We start from the raw sequence: 14,122 nt of genomic DNA, 5'->3' as shown, positions 1-14,122 counted from the left end.
TTTGAACTACGGAACCCTGATGCCGCCCTCTGCATGCACCTATGCAATAAAGGCTGTGCTATTTGATTCCGTCCATTTTTCCACAGGAACTCCCTGCAAATGCAATCCAAAGTTTTAAAGAAAAGGCTAGGTATGTAGAACGGGACGTTTAGGAGCAAGTGTAGAATCCTAGGCAGCACTAACATCTTAAACAGTGCTGCCCTTCCCAGAACCGCCAAAGGCAGTCTAGCCCAGAACTTCATGGAACTCCTAACACCCTCCTAAACTCTCACAGTGTGTTCTGCGCAAGCTCCTTCGTGGGATTGTGGTAGACATCCACTCCCAAATACCTGAACGTATTCACTTCCCATCGTAGTGCAAGAGCCCACAGTGCTCCAATTCCTAACCTGCGCAGACCCGCCAATGGAAACAAGGCCGACTCATCCATACTAATTGTGTTTCCTGACAATTTCGCCAAAAATGCTAATGGTTCCAGTAACAATTCCAAATTATCTTCAGGGTTCTGAATAAACAGCATCGGATCATTTGCATATAGGGATATCAAATGCCTAGTCCCATCTACTTCAATGCCAGCGTCTGCATATTCTGCCCTGAGGTACTGAGCAATAAGCTCCATGGCTAGTACATACAGCAGTGGTGACATCGGGCAACCTGGTCTCATCTCCTTCTCAAGTTCCCATGCCTCGGAGATAGGTTTCCCTGTTTTAACCCTAGCTATCGGTTTAGTGTACACTAATTGTACCCACCTGATATACTGCTACCCAAACCCAAACCTACGCAAAGTGGCATAGAGCCAGTCCCATCTAACTAAATCAAACGCCTTAATTGTATCTAATGTGTCTATGGCACGCTGTGTGTGACCCAGAATGCTGTTCTATCCATCAAATGATGCAAATGTCTCAAGTTCCAGGACATACTTCGTCCTGGTAAATAGCCAGTTTGGTATGGTAGCACCAGATTATGTATCACTCTTTTCATCCGGTTAGCTAGCATCGAGGTAAGTATCTTTCTGCCTTGATTGAGCATTGACAGGGGCCTACAAGAGCTACACTCCTAAGGAGGCTTATGGGATTTAAGAAGTGGGATGATGATGGATTCCCTTAAACTCAGTGGGAGGACCCCTGACTCATAGGAATCGGGAAAGGTGCTGAGCAAGTGCAGGGCCAACTCCTGGGCATATTATTTGTAACACTGAATAGGAAGCCCATCTGACCCTGGTGTCTTACCCATTGGCAGGGTTGTAATCGTGCTTAGTATATCATCGAGGGAGACCGATGCTTCTAAGCTATCTCGCGCCTCCTGACTCGGTATTACCCAAATTTTTCGAGTACAATTGCTCGAATGACACAATTGACCGTTTTGCAGTTGTCCAAATTGACCTTCTGCAAGTGGGGGGTTGCAGGGCGTTTTCCCCCCGCATACATATCCTAATTGACCGTTTATTTTCAGTCAATTATGCCGAAGGTCAATTGTCATTCGGACAATTGTAATACGAACAATTTGTATACAACCCCTGACTCAGCACTGGAAGGGTTCACACATCCAGCACTTCCTCTACATGAGCCCTTTGTTTCTGGGAACTCACCCGATAAAGATTCTGATAAAATACTTGAAACACGTCATTGACACCCTGCTGGGTGTGACCCAAAACCCTTTATTTCGTGTATATGGAGTGTATGGGCCCCTGCTTATCCTTTTTATACAGCAATGCCAGTAGGCAGCCAGGTTTGTCTCCTATAAGTTGCCTCTGTGTATTTTGCAAAACTATGTTTATCCAACATACCATACATTTCAGTCTTGACGCAAAGACCCTCGCATTCTTGTCCTGCAGCTACCCTTGAGATTGTTCCAACTGTCTCAAGCACTCCTCAGCGGAAGACAAATCCCTGCTTATGCTCGCTTGGACACCGTTCGACTCTGCTATGGAAATTGCTCTAACCACTCTCTTCAGCTCCTCCCAAAAAGGTCCCTTCACTAGGGACGCTTCCCTTATTATCCAAAACATAATCAGTGATGCCATCTTTAATGCGATCCCGGAATGGCGGTGCGGGAGGGGGTCATGTAGCGACTCGCTTCTGAGCCGCCATGTTGGGATCGCGGCTCTAGGAGGGGGGCACATACTGCCATAGAAGACTAAGCAGTGCATGATCCGACAACACTACCTTTGTACTGTGCATTCGTAGTGAGGTGGACTGATTAGCAGCCTATGAAAAAGTAATCTGTCCTTGTTTGCACAGCATGTGGTGCGGAACAGTACGAGTAGTGCCTGGCATCGCTATGTAAAGCTCTCCAAGTGTCCACCAGAGCAAAGGAGTACAAAAGTGTCTGCAGGGTCCTGGCAGGCAGAGCCAGCCTAGTGTACTTTGTGTCTGATCTGTCCAGGAGAGGGTACAGTTAAAGTAACCCCCCCCACATTATGTTACTACTCCTGTAAGAGCCCAGTCTGGGGTACAGGGTCTGGAAAAACTTAGCAGTCCTGTGGTTGGGGGGCGTACGTATTGATCAGACATGTGTCCACTTGTTCAAGAAGGCCCTGCACCACCATCCTTCCATCATTAACCGTTTTAACATGGGTTACTTTAAAAGGTATTGAGGGCGCAATCCATATTAGGACTCCACGTGCCTAAGCTGAATATGTATAGCACAGGACCTGCCTCTTCCCCCACCCCCTTCACCACCCACTTCCTTGCCAGCAATGTTAGCTTTTCAGCAGTAAGATGTGCCTCTTGCAGCATGTCTGTATCCACTTTCCATCTCCTAAAACATGAATAGACCCTGTTCTTCTTCACATAGGCGTTCAAACCCCTAACATGTGAGGCCTTGCACGGATCCAGCCATTGGCCTTTCTCTCCCACTCCTGGCCTAAACCGCGGATAGGGAGAATTCTAAAAAATGTGCCAATTCCCTCCATTTTAGAGACTCCTAGCAACTTTACAGGATTTTGAGGACTTGATTTCTTTAACCTGGAGAGAGAGAGACCCTTTTCCCCCACTCTCTCATGTGTTTAATTGTGATTTTGTACACTGTTTCTTTTGGTTGTGGAGTCTGACAAACCCCATAGGCATCTTTTACATTGTGGAACACAGCACCTTTAGTGCAGTGACAGAGGGAAGTCTTAGATTTCCCCAAGGTTTAAATACCTTCTCTGGCATAAACTACTGTTTCCGAGAGCAGTTAATTGAAATTTACTTTACTTACATATTGTAACTTTCTAGACCCAGCACACACTAGCTTACAATAGGGTGCTGGAGGGGTGACCTCGTATCCACTTTTGTCTAACTTCCCAGGTAACAATTTTGTGTTAGCCTTTCCTCACTGAATGGCTGGTGGCAGTAGTTTCATTTTTACTACTGTGGTGTGCATTTACCGCGGGCTGCGTTCGCAGCTGCAGTAAAGCACCCAATGGTGCCATTTTTGTCAAAATGGCCCCGGTCTTCTTTTTTCGCCATTTCTTTGTTGAAAGGTCGTTCTTGAAATTCACTCTGCACGCCAAACCAGGTTTGGTCACTTTGTTCGGTTTGTCTTTGGCAGGATTCACAAGTGAAGCCCGTCTATGGCTCCAGTATGTCTGGCAGGGGCAGGAAGTGAGGGAGGTGCCCGAAACTCCCTGTGCTTAGTCTCCTAGGAGACCCAAATGCACTATGAGGATTGGCCGGCTGATTATCCGGCAAGGACAGCCACCCTGCTAGGTGACTGACAGCTATGCTGGAATGAAAGGGAGAAAACTGTATAAAAGGCAAGTCTTTTGGCTTGGAAGGCAGAGTCGACCACTGGACAAAGGAACCGAAGAAGAACTTGAAGAGGACGCCTGCTGCAACTCTTGGACCGTTGGTTTGCCCGGTGAAGCCCTGCTGCAGTGCCGAAATGCCAAGTTCGCATAGACAGACGGCCCTGCAAGGACGACTTCTCCCTTTGAGTTGGTGGTACCAATCAACTCCAAAGTAAGCCGCCTGGACATCCATCTCAGAGCTGGTTGAATTTCCACAGAGGTATTGCTGGAATCCATAGAGCCAGAGAGAGGAACACCAGTTTGTATGCATTGCTTTTAAGTTGGCCAAGAGCTCCAGGAAGATCCTCCGGACTCCCAGGAAGCAGGACTGACCGAGCCTGAGCCCCCTCAACAGAGTGCGGGACCCCCAGAAGCAAGGAAAGTCCATCTCCACAGCCAGGAACCCCGGTGTTGCTATTTGCGGTAGACGCGAGGAGCTGAAACACTGAACAGCCACTGAAAGTGAAGTTTGCTGGTTGCAAGTTTTGACCATCCCAGTGGAGTGAATGATTTCCCCCCCCCCCCTCCCCCCCTCCCGACATCCTCCCTCTTGTCCGAACGACTGAGGCCCAGGAACAGAGAGATCTGCAGAGCTGCACAGGACCAAGGGTCATCTGCTGCATCTTTTCTTCATTTTAAAGGTACTGTACAAAGTCTAAGAGAACTTATATCTTGTTGTAGAGTTGCTTGCATCTTCTACTACTCACAAGTCTAACAGCTTGTGGCCCTACATTGATTCATCTTTTTCTTCAAAGACTTCTGAACCATTGGGCAAAGACTTTTCTACTTACCTTCAAAGAAGTGCTTCAGTCCATATAGACTCTTGCCTATTGACTTTGGCTTAGCCTGTTTTAACTGAATGACTCGTATTGAGGGATGTGAAAGTATTTGACTGCTTAGGAAATATTTGTGGTATCCTGTTTGCTCTAATAATCTTTTCATTTTGCTTGCTCTTAACTAATTCTGAAAGCCAACAGTAATACATTAATGTCAACAGCACCATAGCAATTGAAGTCACCTGTGGGTGTAGGTCTCTACTGTATGCCATCCCAAATGGGTATTTACTGATTCTGAACAAGAGAGTGTATAATTTTGAAGTATATTTCTGTGGCGTTTGATAGTGCTCCCTTCTGAAGAAGGCTTACATTGACTGGTAAATAAATTGTTTTATCAAGAAACCCTGTGTGTAAGTGTCTACTCGAATGCTCGTCACCGTGAACCTCCATTTAACTCCCCTACAGCTCACATTGACCCCTCTTGAGATAAGCCTGGCTACTCGTCCACACTACCAACCCGTGTAGTACAGACTTATACCAAAGGTTGGGTTACTACTGCCGGGTGGTCAGGGTTGTTGTAGTGCACCCTATGGGTACTGCATATAATCTTGTTTAACAACCACCCCCATTTCACATTCAACACTGCTTTCCTCTCAAAGTGTTCCAAACAAAGGTAATACTCTACTCATCACAATTGACATACGTGCAGGCAACCCCCTTCCCTAAAGAAACTTCCCAGCATCCCCAAACACAACCAAATACCCAGCTATATTCCCGTTACTCAGGCATGTCTGCTCCACGCGTTTTCCCCAAGCCGTCCCATTTGAGAGGCTAGTGCACAGCGGATAGGCACATAAACAAGTGCCCCTAAGAAGAAAAAGAATTGGGTTAGGTGGCAGCTGCAATGACATGTACATCCTTTCGTAGCATGGTATACTTTGCCGAAATCTCGTCATGTTCCAAGAGGGGAAAGAGTTAAAAGCACAAAAAGTCTGTTCTATGGAGGCTCACTCCCCCTTCCCCAGCCAGGACTTATTCATATGTATAATTTTGAGATGCGCAGGATAGATCAGCATATACTTCAGGCCTGCCGTTTGAAGCCTTGACTTGGCCGCTGAGAATTTCGCCCTGCTTTTCTGTACTTGAAAAGTATAGTCAGGGTAGACTGCCAGATCTGCCGAAGCTCTTCTGAATTCGCCCCCTTGTATGGAGTATGCTAATATTTTCTCACTGCCCTTGTAGTTTAGGACTTTGGAGATGATCGGCCTTGGAGAAGCCCCCGGAGGGGCGCATCTGGTCAGTGCTCTGTGCGCCGTTTCAATTGTGAAACCTTGCGTGAGGTTTCCAGGCCCAATCTTCTGAATAGCATGTTCTCAATGTAGGACCTAGGGTCAGCACCCTCCTCCCATTCAGACAAGCCTAGAATACAAATGTTATTTCTCCTGGCCCATCCTTCCACTTCGTAAACTGTTTGCAAGGAGGCTGACCACCTGCTGCAGTATATGAACATCTGCCTGCGTATCACAGATCGCTCCCGTGTTCTCCTTTGTCTGGATCTCCAGGTTAACAGTACGCTACGTTAAGTTTTGCACATCTTGGCGGAGCAGTCTGACATCAACTTGCACTGCTGCGATCTGCGTGCTCAGGGAGGTTTTCAAGTCTGCCATCACCTGCATCACTTGTTTGTGTAGCTCTGCAGGCTCACCTTTCTCCCGTGCAGATTCCATCTCGACACCAACAGTCTGTTGCTTCTTTGTGGCAAAGCCATCCAGCGTAAGTTAGCTCGATTTCAGCTGAGCAGACTTAGGCGGCATTGAGCCTGCTAGATTCCTGGTGCTCAGCCTCTGCTGCAGTCCTCCCTCAGCCCCTGCTTCGGGCACTTGGGTATGGGTGTTCGTAAAACAACCACTGAGGCCGAGCTCCCACCCGGGCTACGCTTGTGTATGACAGCTACAGTGGCTTGTTACCCCACCACTGTTTTTATTTACGACCCCCCTGACCCTTGACCACTCTACAACCGTGTCCGCTGCAACTCGCTTCGTCAGTGTGCGCACTTGGGCTATCGTCCCGGATCATGCGCCAAGTATGGCTATTTGTCTCCAGATCAACTGTCGTTGCCACGAGGGCTAGCCAAGCTTTGTTGCTAGAACTTCAATTGGCAGAGGTGAACTACTGCCTGTGTGCAAGCGCTCATTGTATAGGGATCCCAAAAGGCAGTCTGTTGTCTACAGCCCAGGACTCTGCGCAATCTGTTCATTTCTTCTCATCTGTCTGAGGATTCCCATGGCCAGGGGGCCCCCAGCGCTGCTTCCCTTGTTATTGTACACAGTTCAGATCGCTTAACATGTAAGGCTCACTTCCAATCTGCTGAGCAAGAGTTCCAGTGGCCAAGCAAGATTGCAAAATTTCACCCTGTGGCCCAGGTCCTTAAGTTCAAGAACCGCGCTCAGTCCCCTGTGCATTTGGGGCCGTTCGCACTTCAAAAATAGTTTCACCCTGTGGCCCGGGTCCCCCTATGCAAGACGCTCGTCCTTTCCGCCACGCACGAGGCAGCTGCAGCGAACGTTATTGCCATGGGACCCCCGCATCAGCTGTTTTAGCCCCAGGGGCTTGGTTAATGGTGTGCACGTCACCGCAGCGCGGCCTGCTTATGTCTGTCCTGGCTCACCGGTCTCCATTGACCACAAGAGGTTGTTTGTCATCTTCAGGCCGGACCTGTGCTCAATTTGTTTGTCCCTGCCAACAGGGTGACCCCACGACATGGGTAAAGAACATGTTTTGTTTTGTTTACAGATAACAGTCATCCCAGAGCCATACCAAATGGCACCTTGCTTGGACATAAGCGACCACCCGCAGAACTTTGAGCGGGGATGGATGGGAGGGTTCGATGAGGAATCCATAGAAAAAACATTACGGTAAGGCAATTTCTTCTTCAATGGATTGCTATTCTCCCGCAGAGTCCTCATTACAATAGACTACCCAAGCAGTTAGGATAATGGAGGAGGGCAGAAAGATATAAAACCAGCAGATTCTGCAGAACCGCACTACCAAACCTAACGTCAGCTCCCCGTGCAACGTACAAGGAATAGTGCTTGGTAAAGTTAAGTAAAGATGAGAAAGTGGACACACGGCAAACATCTATAATCAGGACCCCTCTCTGGGGGGGCCGTAGAGGCTTAGACCACTCTGGTTGAGTGGGCCACTATACCTGCTGGAAGCTCCTTGCTAGCCGACTGGTAACACTCAGCTATGCACAGGATAATCCACTGTGACAGTTTGTTTAGTTATGGGCAGGCCTTTCCTAGACAAGGAATGGGCCACAAACTGGTCTGATTTCCTAAAGTCAGCCGTATGGGCAACGTAAAAACTAACGCCCTCTTGGGATCAAGGCGGTGGAAACATTCCTACTCCTTTGAAGGATGCGGAGGAGGGTAGAAGACAGGCAAGACAATTGCCTGGGACAGATGAAATTCCGAAACTGGGCGAGGAAATCCTGATGCCGAGGCAACCGGTGAGGCGGTCAGATCCAGGAGATCAGAGCAGCACATTCTCCTCGACTAATCCGGGTCGATTAGGATCATGGATGCTCGAAGTCTCTGCAACCTTGTAAGAACCCAAGGAATAACAGGAATCGGAGAGAAGGCGTAATGGAAAGGGAATGTCCAAACCACCTTAAACGTGTCCCCTAGTGCACCGTTCGCTGGGAATTCCCTTCAAGCAAAACTGTTCACTCTTCCTGTTGGACTCCGTGGCGAGCAGATCCACTGCAGGGGTACCCCAGCGTGAAGACCTCCTCTAGGACTTCCGGGCACACTTCCCACTTGTGCGAGACCGTGCTCTGCCTGCAAGGTGTTCTCTGTCCCCACCAGATGAACTGCTGAGACCGAGATTTGGTTCTCGCTCAACCAGAACCACAGCTGAAATGCCTCTGTGCAGAGCGGACGAGAGTGCACGCCACCCTATTTCTTGAGGTAATTCATGGCCACTGTGTTGTCTGTCAGGACAAGGACATGCTTCCCTCTGAGAGACGGTGCAAAGGCCCTGAGGATTAACCCAATGGCCCGCAACTCCAGCCTGTTGATATGCCACTGGATTTCTGATGAAGACCAAAAGCCACTCCCACCTGCAATTTCTTGCAGTGGACGCCCCAACCCTTCAGCGATGCATCCGTGACCACTCAGGCCTGGGGTCAGGGTGGCCAGAAGGTTTCTCCTGCCAATAGACTGCTGCGCAAGGTCCACCAGCAGAGGTCGTGGACTACCTGGCGGGACACTGACAGGCTATCCGAGAGCACCCCCAGGTTGAGACCACTGGTCCCTCAGAAGCCAATGGAGGGATTGTAAATGCAGACTAGCCTCTGGCACTAGAAAAATACAGGAGGCCATGAGACCCAGAAGGCGGAGGAAGGGAGCCGCTGGAAGAGTGGTGTGGTTCTGAAACTGTACCATCTGGTCGATGTTGCAGACTCTCTCCTCTTGGGGAAGGGTCGTGGGAGTCAGGGGTAGGGGGCAAGGCCTTCCCTACCAGAGTGTCTAGGACCGCTCTGATGAACTGGAGCCGCTGAACCGGTGTCAGATGGTACTTCAAGTTGAGGGAGAAGCCCAGCCTCTGTAGTAGCAGACAGGTGTCTTCCAGATGAGACGAGACTTGCCCTGCTGACTTCCCTCGGATCAACCAGTCGAGATATGAAATACATGGACCCCAGATCTCCCGAGGAGGGCCGTGACCACTGCCATGAGCTTGGTAAAGACCCTCGGTGCAGAGGTCAACCCCAAAGGGAAGCACTTTCAACTGATGGTGCCGGTCACCAATGAGGAACCTTGGGAACTTACTGTTCTTTTGGTGCATTGGCACATGGAAATAAGCGTCATGTAGGTCTATCGACCCCCACCAGTCCTGGAGTTCAAGAGCATGGAGAATTTCTCTTAACGTCACCATCCTGAATTTGTCCTTCCTCAGGAACATGTTCAGGGCCCTGAGGTCGAGGATGGAACGGAGACCTCCTACCTTCTTGGGCACCAGGAAGTAATGGGAATACCAACCCGACCCTCTCTGATCGGGAGGCACCTCTTCCACGGCAGCCTTCGACAACAGGGCTCTCAGTTCTTCCTAGAGCTCAGTTACCGGTTGGATTGGGGCCTCTTTTGAAAAGGCAGACAATGACCCCACCAAATAAACTGCAGCGCCCACACCGAAAGTTATTTCCTGGCACTGGGGGCCAATGCCCTGCCAACCGTCCACCAACCAATACCTCATGGGAGGGGAAATTAAAGCAGATTAGAGGGCGTGGGTGACCCTGCCGCTGCTTGTTGGCCTCTAGAGGCCCCTCTGCCCCTTCCGAGACCTGAGAAGCGCCTCTGCCCTTGCCTGGCTTGCAGGAGCTGCGCCTTCCTGCCATAGAGCACATAAGGTCTGTAGCCCCTACCCCTAGAGGCAAAGCTGAAGGCAGGCTCGGCCGTCTGCGCTGTTAAGATGGATTTCTGAACTCTGACCTGGAGGTTCAGAAGGCCAGCCTTGTGTCTGGGAACAGGGTAACCTCTGGACAAGCCAGACCAATCAGGGTAGCAATGGCGGCGGTCAAGGCTAGGTCTCAAGAGGGGCGAGGGTGACTGAAAGCCTGCAATGAGCACACAAAGCAAGGACACTTACAAATTACTCCAGACAGGTGTTATATTAAAAAAATAGACATTACAAGGCCTTTGTAACATCGACCATAGCAAAGAACACATCACAATCAATACAATATATATACACAAGGCCGAGGGGTGTAAGGAGTTAGGAGCACGTAATATGTAGACCACCTAGATGGGGAGGAAAACAGGCAGTGCAAGTAATCATTAGACCCAGTTTGACATCTGAAATACACCTAACTAGGAGGAAGTCCTAGCCCTGCGAAGAGAGGAGCCTTGTGCTCAAAAGTACCTACATGCGCTGGTGCCAATGGACAAAAAAAGAGGGCCTCTTCGAGGATATCAGGCAGTTCAGGAAGGTGAATGGAGCGATGCAGAACAAGTCCCCACTACTCAAGCAGGGCCTCCACTTGTGGGCAGAGGCAGGGTGAGTGCGGGATAGAGTCGCTAGTTCGTAACAGCGGTAGAAAAGAAACGGGCTCCTGCGCGAGGGGCCACCGGTTGGGGTATGGACTACTCACCGGTCCCCGAGGCAGGCAGACCCAGACTTCTCCAGTTCAGTTCACGTTGCTGGCAGGTTCAGCTGTGATGATCAGGACGTCTCAAAACCGTGTAGATTCTGCGTAGCAGGATGCAGGGTAGAGATTGTCCCAAATGCAATGGACGTGCACAGGTTGTTACCACAGCAGGGCAACACGGCAACCGCCTTTACTCTGATCCGGGCGCACCCATCTCACTTCAGACTTGGGAATGCCAAGGGTACGAAATTCGGTGTGAGGGTGCCATGGACGAAGAGCAAGCAGTAAACCAAGCTTCAAGGGCTTCCCCGAAACGGCGGCGGTGACAGAGCAAAAGCGTCCTGCGTAAGCTGGTCAGCCCACTGGTTGGCCCAGGGCAGAGACACTTCCGAAGAGGCTTACTTGCAGGGTTTGATGAAGGTGCCGGGAATAGTTGATCCCACTATTCCAATGGGTCGAAGCGCCTTCGCAGACCTTCTAGGACGATCAGATGCAGAGGGGTCTCACAGGACGACAACAGTTCAGGGTGCCAAACCTTCAGCAGGTCACCAGCAGTTCCTCGACTCAGCTTCTTGTTGCAGGATACTTGGCTCCTTATCCCTTGTTCGGTGTGAACTCAGGAGATCGACATGGTAGTGGTGTTTTCAGCCTCCTCTTATCCAAAGTTCCCTTCGCGCCAAAACTGAGAGGACCCAATGGGAGATCTGCTCACAAACACTCACACCATACGTGGACCTATCACGGACCACGGTGGTCCCAGGCATTCAGGACACTCCAGACTCTCTGGCACCCAGGATATGTATTGGGAACAGACATCCCAGCCCACATCCTGGAGGCACACACAAGGCATGCAGAAGCCCCCGAAAGCGTGGTTTCTCGCAGGAAAGCGCATGACCAAATAAGGACTGCCCCGTGTCGGTTCGATCTGGGGGAAGGTGAAGGGGCAAGACGGTCAGCAGACAGGACAAAAAACCTTGTGGCATGGCCATTTTGGAGCCAGGCCACTTACTCGTGCCAAACGCGGTAAGCGTGGATAACATGGCGAAAAAGGTTTCAAAACACAAGAGAAACGATAGCTGCCACCAGTCCTGTCCGTGACACACCTGCACAGTTCATAATAAGTCCAGCGAGAGGTTTCTAGGGCCTTTGGAATGACTAGAGACCCAAAAGCGCGGTAAAGTAAGTTACAGTGCACTCTTGTTCCATGTTACACAAAAGCTGTAACATGAGGAAAGGACTAAGGGAAACAAAGTCTCCCAGTACTGACTGTTTTAAGGGCATGTCAGTTTCCCCATAAGAATTGAGCGAAAGCCCAGAGGAGTGCAGCGGAAGGCTGCGCTTCTCTGGCAAAGTCTAGATCAGGGTGTAAAACAACAGCAAAAAGTTTGGGGGTTGCCACATGGAGGGAAAATGACATACAATTATGAAATCTTTCCTAACATGCGCCGCTAGGCCCAAACATTTAGCAGCCAATTTCGATACCTTGAATTTCTCCAAGAACTCATCCGCTTTATGTCTGAAAAGCATATCTCCTTCAAGAGGCATGTCCAGCAATCTATTCTGGACATTCGGGGAGAAACCAGGAGTCTTATGATAAGCTTGGCGTCTCATCACAATTGCTGAACCCATTGCTCTGCCAACTAAGTCTGCCACATCCAGGCTCATATGCAACGACTGTTTGGCTACCTCCTTCCCATCCTCTACCAGCTTTAAGAAAACGTCGTGCATGGCACCCTCCAGTACATATTCAGCGGTGTGTTCAACTGCTTTCCATAAACTAAATAAATATTTGGCGAAACCACACACCACGTTAGTGGCCTTGAGAGCCACGCTTCCAGAAGTTAACACCTTTCTGGCCAGGGTGTTACATTTTTTCCCCTTCTCTGTCCGTAGGCAAATTAGAGGTATATGTCGCGGGTCTATTGGCGACAGTGGCAGACAATCACAAACCCTTCCGGGGAAGGATGTGTAGCGAGGAAAGTAGGATCTCCTCTTGCCTATACCTCCCTGTGAAAATGGCATTCACAGGGGGAATGGTACAAGGGTACTGCCATAAGGAGGCTAAGGGATCTGCAATGGCAGGGTTGAAAGGCAAAATGTCGGTAAGATCATAAACCTGAAGAGGGACAGAGGAAGTTTTCAAACCCAGGGTGTCTACTACCCCGTGAACCAGCTCCTTGAAGTTCACAATAGTGTGGGTATAGGACTGTTTCTGCTATAATTCCAAGTATGGAGAAGTATCCAGACCACTAGCATCATGCCAATAAATCAACTTGGTAGTCGACGCCGCCAGGGACCATGAAAACTGGGTCGACCGTGTCCTCAGGGTCATCGTGCTCCTCCACTCTGAAAATGGAGTGCATGGAGTCGAAGAAACCAGATATCGACAGTGGCACAAAAGAACCATTGCCGACTGTTGGCGCAGAAGGCTTGAGGATAGACTTCGAAGCCAAAGCTATCGATGCTGAGGGTACTTTCGGCGCCGAGGGATGCTAGGGCAACCGAGAGATGTCAGAATCTTCGGCCCTACTGCCTTCCACCGATTTATGCATAACGGGCACAACACCCGAAGACACTTTCGATGCCGACAAAGTCAACGGAGAGGTTAGCTTGGGGTCGTGAGCACCGAGCGCCGCATTAGCCACCAAAGCCTGCTGGTTGGGGGCTATAGCCGCACCTACAACCACTTGCACTTAAACATTTCTAACAGAGATCATAAAACTCTCCCACTCCTCTCGACTGGTCGGCCCCACCGAAGGCTTACCTCTATCAGACGACGAGCTGGACTCACGTCGGTGGTGCTACTTCTTCCATAAGTATGCCGGTCTTTCCCCTTAGTAGGGGTCGGCTCCTCAGTCTTGGCCTCCGAGGACTGGATGAGCGACTGCGCCGGAGACTTGGAAACAGGTCGACCCAAAGCCAGTTTCCCAGCTCTCGCGCGCAGGGACTTCAGCAGCATCTGTGCGCATGACGCACAGGCCACAGTGTTGTGATTAGCACCCAGACACCACAGACAGACGTCATGGGGGTCAGTCAAAGACATTTTGGCCACGCAATCATAGCATCACTTGAAGCCTGAAACCCTGTGGAAGGACATCGATGTGAGGTTTTGAAGAAAAACCATACAAAAGTCCACTATGCCCCAGTGCGAAAAAATGTCTGAAGCAGCAGAGCTGAAGATGAGCATCTATCATGAGGACTCTGCGGGAGAATAGCAATCCATTGAAATTAAGATACTTAGCTTGTCTAAAGTATATCCAGCTCACAAACAAACCATTTGAATTATTTATCATATAACTTTTCTGGGATAGACATTACAAGAAAACCAACCAATTTGTTTAACGAACACACTTACATCAGTTCGTAAGCGTGCACTGCAGAAGTGAACAATTTGATCATGTTGGAAAATTCACAGTCCGAGCGACAAAT

At 49.7% G+C, this 14,122-nt stretch overlaps 1 protein-coding gene across 3 annotated transcripts in view; it reads right to left on the bottom strand.

Annotated features, from left to right (window-relative positions):
- Positions 1 to 14,122, bottom strand: part of PAPOLA (poly(A) polymerase alpha) — a 1,157,717-nt gene that overhangs the window by 197,261 nt on the left and 946,334 nt on the right. The gene's annotated exons all lie outside the window — the stretch shown is intronic.

This window comes from Ambystoma mexicanum, chromosome 14 (genome assembly GCF_040938575.1).
Source record: "Ambystoma mexicanum isolate Mex_15411 chromosome 14, UKY_AmexF1_1, whole genome shotgun sequence".
Taxonomy (NCBI): domain Eukaryota; kingdom Metazoa; phylum Chordata; class Amphibia; order Caudata; family Ambystomatidae; genus Ambystoma; species Ambystoma mexicanum.
This window is presented reverse-complemented; position numbering and strand designations above follow the sequence as displayed.